Here is an 11,405-nt window from a genome sequence, read left to right as displayed (position 1 = left end):
TTATTTCTCCATTAATATAGAACGGTTGTAGAAAATATTGCATATCACAATAGAAAATAGTTGTATATGTATTTATATTCTTCGATATCATAAAAAAATAAGAAAATAAGGAGAAACTTAGCTTTCTTCTGTCTATTAATGTTCCGTCATTGTGCCGGATGTTAGATACCATCGAGTCCGAACAAATTTTGCCGGTGTGGTTTAGACACAGTGATATCATCTGACATTAAAAGGGGCTTTATTGATACCAATGCACCTGTATAACTTTTATCACGATAAGTATCAAAAATAATCACCGGCTTTTATTGGTCTATTTAAATGCTTTGTACAGCAATACATGTATATAGTTTAATAGGAAGTAGATAAAATGTTGTCACGTGATGTACTTGTACTTATTAAATCTCTTCCTATTTCGTAAATAAGCGGAAAGTTCAATTCAAAAGTATTTCAAGTTGTGATTTTATTAAATAAGCTTATTCGCGTTGAAGCCCATTCGGATGACGGTCGTGGTGCAAACATAGTCGACAACATGCTCAGGTCAGCACATTTAACAGATTAACATTTTAATCTAAAAACAAGTTACTTCAAATTATGAAAATATAATAATACACAATTAAAAAAACATATATACAAAATTTTAAAATACAGTTCGACAGATTATCAGGGATTAAGCAGACATTACACATCAATAGTATGAACATAAATTGATATTGAATCGATAGGAACATTTAGATGTTTATTCTGGTTTACAATATGTATATTAAACTAATATTTCAAGGGTGTTTACTGTTATGATTATCTTTGTTTCTAAAGAGACACAAACTTTTGAGATTCATCAACTAAACCGGTGCAATGTTCAAGGATGTTTTTGTTTTACAAAAGTACGAGGAGGTGAACATCATTTGTAATAAGTGTTCATCAGTTTTTGAAATATCATATTTGGTTCCATGCTTCTAAACCTTAAATAAATATATATTTGTATATATTCAAATTTAAAATTCGCAGACTACATTTCACATCAAATAATAACAGTGCGTTAAAATATATATACATGTTTTTCGTTTTACTGAAGTACAAATATCAGCAGTTTTACACATGGAATGATTTTATTGAAGCTAGGTAAACGTTCAGTGACTTACATTTCATACATTTTAGGACGTATCAAATTTATAATAAATACAAAAGGTAAAGGCTCTGTAAGGTATATCTCAGAGTTCAACATTTGTGCTCGACACACTGAAGCAAGAGATTTCATTGATGGATTTCTAAGTCTGTCTACAAAAGTCGTACTCCAAAATTTTATGACCACAAGGCCAGGATGACGGACGGCTAATTGGGACCGTCAAGATAAATGGGATTATGTTTGAAAAGCCATTGGCATTGTGTAAAGTGTCATATTTGTGTTTTGTAGCATAGTCCATGTTATTGTGATAGTTCTTTGTCTCGGATTATCTATTACTGAATTGTGTTTGCCGGACGACAATGTGTACTACCACAGACAGTTAGAGACTTGCGAGAAATGTGACAGTTGTCTGCGTGGAGCAGAAAAGGATACAGTTAATGTAAGTCACTTAATAATGGTTGTTGGTATGTTATCGTAAATAGTTATTTTTGAAGTAATTATGACTTAACATTTATATATTTCTGATCAAATAGATTAAAATTAGATTACGGAAGAAACCTGTATACAGGTATTGTTAATAGTTTCACAATGCTACACATAATTGTTGTATGTTCAGCTGTACACTTTATTTTCCGTAAATTAGTGTCTTTCAAAAAAGTATGATACCTTATGTTCTTAGTATTCCTTCCCTAAGATATATTTTGAAATAAAAAAAATAATCTTAACTGAATGAACCCGAACTGTATACAGGCAAATCGTATTATATTAATGTTGACACTGGACGGGAGATAGTGTAACATTTTTATTTTTTTCACACAAAAACCTTGTTCGTAAACTGAAAGATTAGCAAAGATGAATTATTTCCAAATACTCCAAAAACAATGAAATACGTACTGGGCTCATGTTACATACGGGAAATTTGCCGTTAGCATTGAAACGGGAAAAATCAGAAAAATTATATAACTTGAGACACTTTGCAATTACAGATATTATATTTCAAAAGGATACACTAATTTGAAAAATTTGAAAAAAATAAAATTAATAATAAATATATACAGCACCACTTTTGTTTTAATCTAAGAATGATTTGCAAATATATTATATTATATTATTTGTGCCAAATAGTCAATTGATAATTATATCGTGACATTATCGAAGCACTGATATTTACCTCATTTATGAATAACTTTACTGTATTGAAATCTCACATGTTTGCATGAATATTTTTGTTTTCAAAGGTTAATAAAAAAATCAGATGGGATGAAAATCATGGAGCATTGACTTGTACACCTTGTGTTCCATGTTCGAATGGATACTACAACAATCGAAGAGCATTCCACTGCCAACCATGCAAGAACTGCTCACAAGAGAATCGGTACGAATTACTGTCATGCACAAAAAGAAGAGACGCTGTTTGTGGAGACTTCATTATGTGAGTTAAAAAAATATTTTAGGTAAACCATGATCATGTACTTTTGTTCTATTGATATAATATCAGATTTTGGGAACAGTAGTTTTGTACTTTTGATATATTATCAGATTTTGGCAACAGTAGTTTAGTCCTATAATGTCATGTTGTCATTTTAATTTTATATTTAACGTTGCTATTAAAGCGGGAGGTTTGACATGCCACACAACCAGGTTCAACCAGGTTCAACCCACCATTTTTTTTCTTTATAAAGAATATCCTGTACCACGTCAGGAATATGGCCATTGTTATATTATAGTTCGTTTCTGTATGTGTTACATTTTAACGTTGTGTTTCTGTTGTGTCGTTTGTTTTCTCTTATATTTGAGTGTGAATTCACATTACTATAAGACATGTCACGGTACTTTTCTATCCCAAATTTATGTATTTGGTTTTGATGTTATATTTGTTATTCTCATCGGATTTTGTCTAATGCTCATGTCGTTCCTGTGTGTGTTACATTTTAATGTTGTGCCTCTTATATTTAATGCGTTTCCCTCAGTTTTAGTTTGTTACTCGATTTTTTCATCGATTTACGAGTTTTGAACAGCGGTATACTACTGTTGCCTTTATTTATCAATGTTCATATAACAAAAAAGAAATTTGCATTTACCAAAATTGTCACAGGAGGGCATATAACACAAATACAATATCCTATAAAATATTTGCAAAAATATATCATATAAAACATTTGCAGAACAATATTAAAAACAATTTAGACAATAGACAGCCGGAACAAAAACAGCAACGCATCATGATAAAATTAATATCATTTCACATTGATCCAATGACACTAGGCAAGTGTAATTTGACTTCCAAATGAACAGAAGGCATACTGCATAATGGAGAAATCTCTCCAGATAAGTAAAAAATATTAATAAAAAAAATACATTACTATGAGGTATACTGCAAATACTGAAATTATTTAATACAATACAGAATATAACGCTTAAAATGGATTACAAAAAAGAACAGTACAATGGAATTATAAAGTTACTGGACATACGATTGATATAATACATAAAACTGTAATATTAAGGCTTTATTTCAATTTCAATAACATCGCTGTTTTCAATTCCTGATTATTAAAGCAATACTATTTCAGTATATTTCGGTTGCCTTTATGAATTGAATTAGATATATTTTTCCCCTGTTTAATGATAAAACTTGAATGTGAAAGACTGATATGTAAACACTCCCACACTAGGAAGTTAAAGTTCGTCTGGTCATTGACACTTCAATAGTAGTATACTTCAGGAAGTTTGTAACTTTGAATAGTATTTTTTGCATTTTTTTTTATGAATGGTGACAAAGCAGAATGGGATTGGTTGCAAGAATATATTATCACGGTCATATTTCATTTTCCTTGTTGTAGATTTCACAGTAAAATGCAATTTTTGAAAGAATGTGTTTTTCTCTGAAATCATGTCATTCATCATCGCAGATAATTGGTTACTCCAAAGTTAAGAACTTTCTCTACAATATGTTTTTAGCTTTTGGGGATGTTTCGAAAAAAACTCGTTTCAGGGTCTTGGTTTGTTCATACATAGTTATGTGTGTGTTCCTGTGTGTCCTGATTTGTTTCGCTTATTTTTGGGGAGGGGTTCTGGCCATGGTTGTGTCTACTAATATTTCCAATAATTGGAAAATTAACCCTATAACCGTACGAAATAATCAGATGTACTATTGACTTAAATGTTACAGAAAATAGTAATATTATATCAATATGACTGTTGGATAAATATTGTTGCAGTCAGTTTAAATTAAAATTAAGTTATAGCTACCAGACGGAAAAAAACGAACATGATTTGTAAAAAAAAATCCCCGAAAATACAGATATATTGGTGCAAAGAAAAACACGGCAGTGAAAGATCGATGAATTACAAACGTTGAAAAACAGAAGGTTCATCAAGTTTCTTGTTGCAGGAAGCTGTCCTTATATTACCATGTGAGCATTAAAATAAAAATTTACAAATTGTAAACAATATTTAAATCATGTGTTTTAAATATGTTTGACAGAACGGAAGTACCTGTAACATACAGCACAAGAGAATCCATCCCTTCAGGTACAAATTGAATCTTTATATAGACGTTTTTGTGTATATGTCTTAAAGTTTGAAATAAAATGATATTTAATGATCAAGAAATCTGCCTTGGTATCTTAAAAATGTACATGTATTATAAATATTTAGTCAAAAACATGTCAGGCATAACATTTGTTTTTATCTTATTTTTTTGGTACAAGGTATTCGAGAAACAAATAATATGTTGTTATGCTAAGCGTACTAAAGTCAGTTAATAATTGTCTCAAGTTTTTTCTAAGTTAAATTAAATGCAAAAGGTTCTTATGCGTTTTGTAGATCGCACATTATGTGAGAAGCTATTTTATCATCAAATAATTATGATTTCATGAACATTTCTGTATTCTTGAAATGGATTTTATTTAAGAGAAATGTTTCCAGATTAAAACAAAAAATAAAACAATCAGGTTATTGCAGAATATAAAACAATAATAATCAGAAATATAGAAAAATCCAAAATGGAGGTGTAATTCATCATGGTGAGTCAGCAATGCCAATTCAAATGCAACGACCATTTATAAGCTAATTCATTGTTCGCAAAATGACAGAGATACCTTATACATTCAAATTAATGATGGCATTAAACAAATTCAATTTGGTTGTGAAACACCGATTTATCGTCTTATTTATTCTTGTTATTTCTTTCAGAGCCTTCGTATTTGGTTACATGGGTGGTCGGTGCCGTTGGCTCTGTTGCGGTAGTTTTGGCAATCATTGTATGTTTGCTACTCCTTCAAAAAAAGTTGAAGCAGTCTGAGAGTAAGTGTTGTAATAAATTATTCATATAAGAATTGTCTTATAAAAGGGGAGGTTTTATATTTAGCCGTATTTGGCACAACTTTTTGGAATTTTGGATCCTCTATGCTCTTCAATTTTGTATTGTTTGGCTTTATAACTATTTTGATATGAGCGTCACTGATGAGTCTTATGTAGACGAAACGCGCGTCTGGCGTACTAAATTATAATCCTGGTACTTTTGATAACTATCAGTTTATCTATATATACAATCATTATTTGGCAAAAAAAAGGGTATTTTTCCAATCCATTCAAAATTATATCGATTGAATAGATTAATAAATATGATGATGTATTCTATTTCGTTTATCTACTAACATGTCAATTTTGGTGGTTCTTTAATGTTATAATTGACATATGGACATTTTGCAATAAGTATAATTTTAAGTTAGTGTAAATTCATAAATTATTGCGGGTATGCATTATTGGGGTTTTTGAAGCAACAAAAATGCGAGAGTTATTATTGAAAATTTAAAAAATCTGCATACAAATAAATGTCTCAGATATCTGAATGAGAGTTCTTAGTACTCCGATTATCACACAATCGCATTAATCGTAATAATTTCAGAATTAACAGAATGTAAAAACTAAATGCAAAAATATATTTAACATCAATTTAGATCTTTAAGATATTTATGTAGTAGGGTAGCATGTAAGGGTTTCTCAGATTTTAGAGGGAATGTGGTTCTATCTTTAATTTTCAAATAACAAATATTTTTCTTTTTTTTTCAGAAAACTTTGAAATGAATAACCATTCGGAATATGCACAGAAGTAAGTTATTGTCAAACTAGACAAACATGTTTAATTTTTTTTTTTAATATATCTTGGATATATAAAAAAAGAAAAATAAATAACTAATAAAACGTCGATTGTATGCGTGTGTATTATTTCTTATGATAAATGTTTCACATAAGATCCAGGGTATAATAAAACGGTTATTCTTTTAAAAAAATTATATCACATACTTACATAAATGTAATTATTGTTATCTGAAGAAAAAAAAAAAACGCAAAAAAACGGAATAATCATATGATTTTTACGCGTACATCACAATTTATGTATGTGAACGAAACAAGTAATACATACGATTCACTGGAAGAAATTTTGATAATCATCCTTATTTAACTATTTTGTGAAAATAATCATTGTTTTTATTTATCATATTCTACCTTATGGTATAGGCTACCTTTGGTTGTTCTTGATAATAAATATTCTACCTTATGGTATAGGGTACCTTTGGTTGTTCTTGATAATAAATATTCTACCTTATGATATAGGGTACCTTTGGTTGTTCTTGATAATAAACCAAATTCCAGTGGTCAGAAATGGTTTGAAAGAATTGGTAGCTTCAGTTCAAACCGGGAATGAACAAATACTCTCTCAACCACTGCTGACAACAGCAGAAACAGTGTGTGTGACTGCGAAACAACACCGAAAGTGATTGTTGCCAGCGTTGACGATACAAATGACCACCAAAATCGAGAAACCACTGTCCATCTTAATCATGGAGAAACACTTTTTCATCAACAACACGCAGAGACAAAAGTAAAGAAAACTAACCTTATTTGCTGTTCTGCTACATTTGATCCGTCCATTGAGGATGTCAGCAAAAGCTCCTACATTTGCGATAGTTTGGATTCATCATCAGAAACATTATTGAAAGAAAGATCTTCAAATAATAAAAATACAGCTCTGTCAAAAATTGAATCACGTGATGTTAAAATATATGATTGTAGACCTCTGAATATCTTTTCTCATTTGAAAAACAGTAATGTGAACTATCCGTACTCTACTACAGTTTAATTTAAGGTGGTACCTAACACTACAGTGAAATAATTCTGAAAGATCAGCTAAACGTTTTAATCACGTTGTATTGCTAAGTAAATCTAAGCTTTTCAATGATCAAACTTAGTGTCAAACTGCTATATATCCAATAATTTTTTTTTTCTCGAAAAAGTGATTGATTCAAGTTTTTTGAAAGGGTCAAAGTGAATATTTCGTCAAAGTTTTATGAAACTGAAATGAGCCAAATAAATTTTGGTCAAGTTGTTGGGTACCACCTTAAGAAAGGGTATTATTAACATTTTGTCTTACAAGCTACTATGACCTTGAAGATATCTTATTACCAGGGTTATAATTTAATTTTCATCTATTCATTTTAACATATTCCAAGTCATTTCACATGTTTCACAATAATATTCTTATGTTGAAATATGCATTAAGAAGGGATATAGTTACGATACTGTTGTCAGGTCATCAAAGATTGCATATTTTGGCGTTAATATTGATTCACTTATAGGGTCTTTGCATCGGAACTAAACACATTTATTCAAAAACCAGTTGTTGTCATGACACGGGTTATGTTCTTCTCATATATGTTATGATGGTATGATACTAAACCCCTAACGGGAAGGATTGTGCCTGATGTTCATATGATGAAATCATAATCTTTCAGTCAGTTTAATTGAAGTCTGGAGCTGGCATGTCAGTTAACTGCTAGTAGTCTGTTGTTATTTATGTATTATTGTCATTTTGTTTATTTTCTTTGGTTACATCTTCTGACATCAGACTCGGACTTCTCTTGAACTGTTTTTAAATGTGCGTATTGTTATGCGTTTACTTTTCTACATTGGCTAGAGGTATATGGGGAGGGTTGAGATCTCACAAACATGTTTAACCCCGCCGCATTTTTACGCCTGTCCCAAGTCAGGAGCCTCTGGCCTTTGTTAGTCTTGTATTATTTTAATTTTAGTTTCTTGTGTACAATTTGGAAATTAGTATGGCGTTCATTATCACTGAACTAGTATATATTTGTTTAGGGGCCAGTTGAAGGACGCCTCCGGGTGCGGGAATTTCTCGCTACATTGAAGACCTATTGGTGACCTTCTGCTGTTGTTTTTGTCTATGGTCGGGTTGTTGTCTCTTTGGCACATTCCCCATTTCCATTCTCAATTTTATGTATATTATAGTATATTGTAGATTTCGGCTTATATCCCTGAAATCAAAGCATTTAGAGCAAATCTGACATGGGGGTAAAATTGTTTATCGGACAACCAGTTATTAGGTTGCTGCCCCTAAATTGGTAATTTTGCCAATTTTGGTTATAATCTTGAATATTATGTTAAATAGAGATGAACTGTAAACAGCAATAATGTTCAGCAAAGTAAGATCTTCAAATAAGTCAACATGACCAAAATGGTCAGTTGATACCTTAAGGATTTTTTGCCCTTTATAGTCATTTTTTAACAATTTTTCGTAATTTTTTTTAATCTTTTACAAAATTCTTCTACTCTGAAACGACTGTAACAAATTACACCAAACTTGTCCACAATCATCATATTGGTATCTTGTTTAAAAATGTGTCCGATGACCCCGCACATGAACCAAGATAGCCGAAATGGCAAAAATTGTACATAGGGTAAAATGCAGTTTTTGGCTCATATCTCTGATACCAAAGCATTTACAGCAAATTTGTTAACGGTAAAATTGTTTATTAGGTCAAGATGTATCTGCGCCGAAATTTTCAGTCCAATCAGGCAACTTGTTGGGTTGCTGCCCCTGAATTCGTAATTTTAAGAAAGTTTTGCAGTTTTGGGTTATTTTTTTTGAATATTATTATAGATAGAGATAAACTGTAAACAGCAATTATTTGCAGCAAGGTAAAACTACAAATAAGTCGACAATATCAAAATGGTCAATTGATCCATCAAGGATTTATTGTCCTTTATAGTAAATGTTTATCAATTTTTTTAAAAAATGTATTTTTGGTAATTCTTTACAAAATATTTTCCATTGTCACTTCTGGGCCCAGTTTATTATAGATAAAGATAATTGTAAGCAGCAAAAAATTTCTACAAACACATCACTATGACCAAAACACAATTTTTGTCATGAAGCCATCTGTGTCCTTTGTTTTAGATTCACATAGACCAAGGTGAGCGACACATGCCCTTTATGATATAATATTGATAACCGAAAAAGTTATAAGAGCATAGAAATCAAACTTATCATAGATGACAGTATTAGAATTGTGAACGGTAGACGCGAATGTCACCTCTAAAAGACTAAACTATGACGCTGGAAAAAGCAAAAAGGTTAAAATAAGAATGAATTTGAAGAGCACGGAAGATGCATAATTCAAAACTATTTCGCTAAGAGAGGGACAAAAAATACCAGAGACTCATAAATGGAAAACAAACTTACAACGGCATGGCTAACAATGAAACAGACAAACATACAAATAATAGTACACAAGACACAACATAGAAAACTAAAGACTAAGCAACACGAAACCAACCAAAAACTAGGGATGATCTCATGTGCTTCAGAAGGGTCAGCAGATCCTGCCCCACATGTGGCTCTCGTCGTGTTACTCATGTTATTACAAACCCGGTGAATTGTATCTTACAATATCTATTTCTGGGATAGGAAACACTTTTATTCATTAACAAAAATAATAATTTTTGTAAACAGTTAATTTATAACTATGACCATGTCAATGACAATTTATGTCAACACTACGATGCTGACTACTGGTTTGGTGATACCCCTGGACAGGAAACCTAAATAAAAATTGTTGTTTTGCTCAAAGTGATCCATTTATTATATATTCATATTACATTGACACATAACACATAATATTGATATGTAATCGTAGAACTAACACCATACTTCTAACAGCTAGAGCTTAGTCTTGTTTGAATGTATAATGTGCACTAAGCAAACATGCATTTCTCAATCAGCAATGTTGATGTAAGCAACCCTACCTAAGTAAAATAGAATGGCGATTATAAACTATCATTTGTATATGTAAAATAAACAAAAACCAATGAATTTGATTTATGTCTTTATTTTGTGCCAACAATATGTTGATAAAATGTAAATGACAGGCGAAATAAACCGGAGGGACAGTCAAAAATAAACTGAAACAGCCATTGCTTATAAAAAAAATAGCAGACAAATGATAAGTAAACAAAATCAACACAGAAAAACTTAAGACTGAACAACTCCAACTCCATATATACTCGGAATGATATCATGATCAGATGTTCCAAAAGGTAGACAGAACCTGCCACCCATGCGGCACCTACATGTGTAGCCATAGCATGATATTATTGTACTTCCAATGCAAGAAAGTCAAGAAATGGCAATGTTGGGTAACTTTTAAATTGATGACAAAATGCAGATATAGTTTAAATGAAAACACCATTGTTAACCAAAAGCGAAACGACGAATGGCAAACATTCTAGTTTTCCCATTTCTGTTTATTCATAAGTTTCGTATAGTATTTTACAAGATAAATTTACGAGATATAAACATCATTAAGCTGATGTTGTGACATAATTAAAATGACTGGATAGTTAAGCTTGCACTATTGTTGGACTTTGACCTAGGTATATAATGTAACATTAATTAATAAATTCCCCGACTAGTAATTTTGTATTACTAAATTTTTATTAGTGATTTAATTGAAATAGCCGGAGTTACGACTATACAAAAAACAACACGTATAGTTAGGATTAACAAAAGTAATTTTAGAATGATACGCCGTTGTTTTCCCCACATAACACTAATTATGAACACACCATTAAAGGAGATCTGTGACATTAACAATCAATGAAACAATCAGTATACATTTAAGCGACTTTTGAAAATTGAAATTGAGATCCACGCATACGTTGCTGAGGTGTATTTTAAATTAAACTGATCCGATAAATTCCACTGATGTTACCTTGGAATTCCTTAATAGACAACCTATAACCACGTTACCTCAGCAAAGAATCGACAATACAAACAAGATTGAAGATGTTTTATTATTCGAAATAATGAATTGAATACATGAATGTGTATTCGAAAAAAAAAAACAATGTAAAATCAGATATACTGTTTTTCATTTTTTCAACAATGGATTAAATTCTGCGTATCATCATTCCAGCA

The 11,405-nt window shown here is 31.0% G+C and overlaps 1 long non-coding RNA gene across 1 annotated transcript; it reads left to right on the top strand.

Annotated features, from left to right (window-relative positions):
- Window positions 1–435: 435 nt before the first annotated feature.
- On the top strand, window positions 436–5,431 carry LOC143043247 (uncharacterized). The gene is made up of 5 exons (XR_012968271.1): window positions 436–537; window positions 1,412–1,562; window positions 2,362–2,555; window positions 4,611–4,657; window positions 5,321–5,431. It is a non-coding gene; the product is annotated as an uncharacterized LOC143043247 (long non-coding RNA).
- The last annotated feature ends 5,974 nt before the right edge of the window (window positions 5,432–11,405 follow it).

Source organism: Mytilus galloprovincialis, chromosome 8 (assembly GCF_965363235.1).
Source record: "Mytilus galloprovincialis chromosome 8, xbMytGall1.hap1.1, whole genome shotgun sequence".
NCBI lineage: Eukaryota > Metazoa > Mollusca > Bivalvia > Mytilida > Mytilidae > Mytilus > Mytilus galloprovincialis.
The sequence above is the reverse complement of the archived record's forward strand: the minus strand, read 5'-3'. Positions and strand labels throughout refer to the sequence as shown.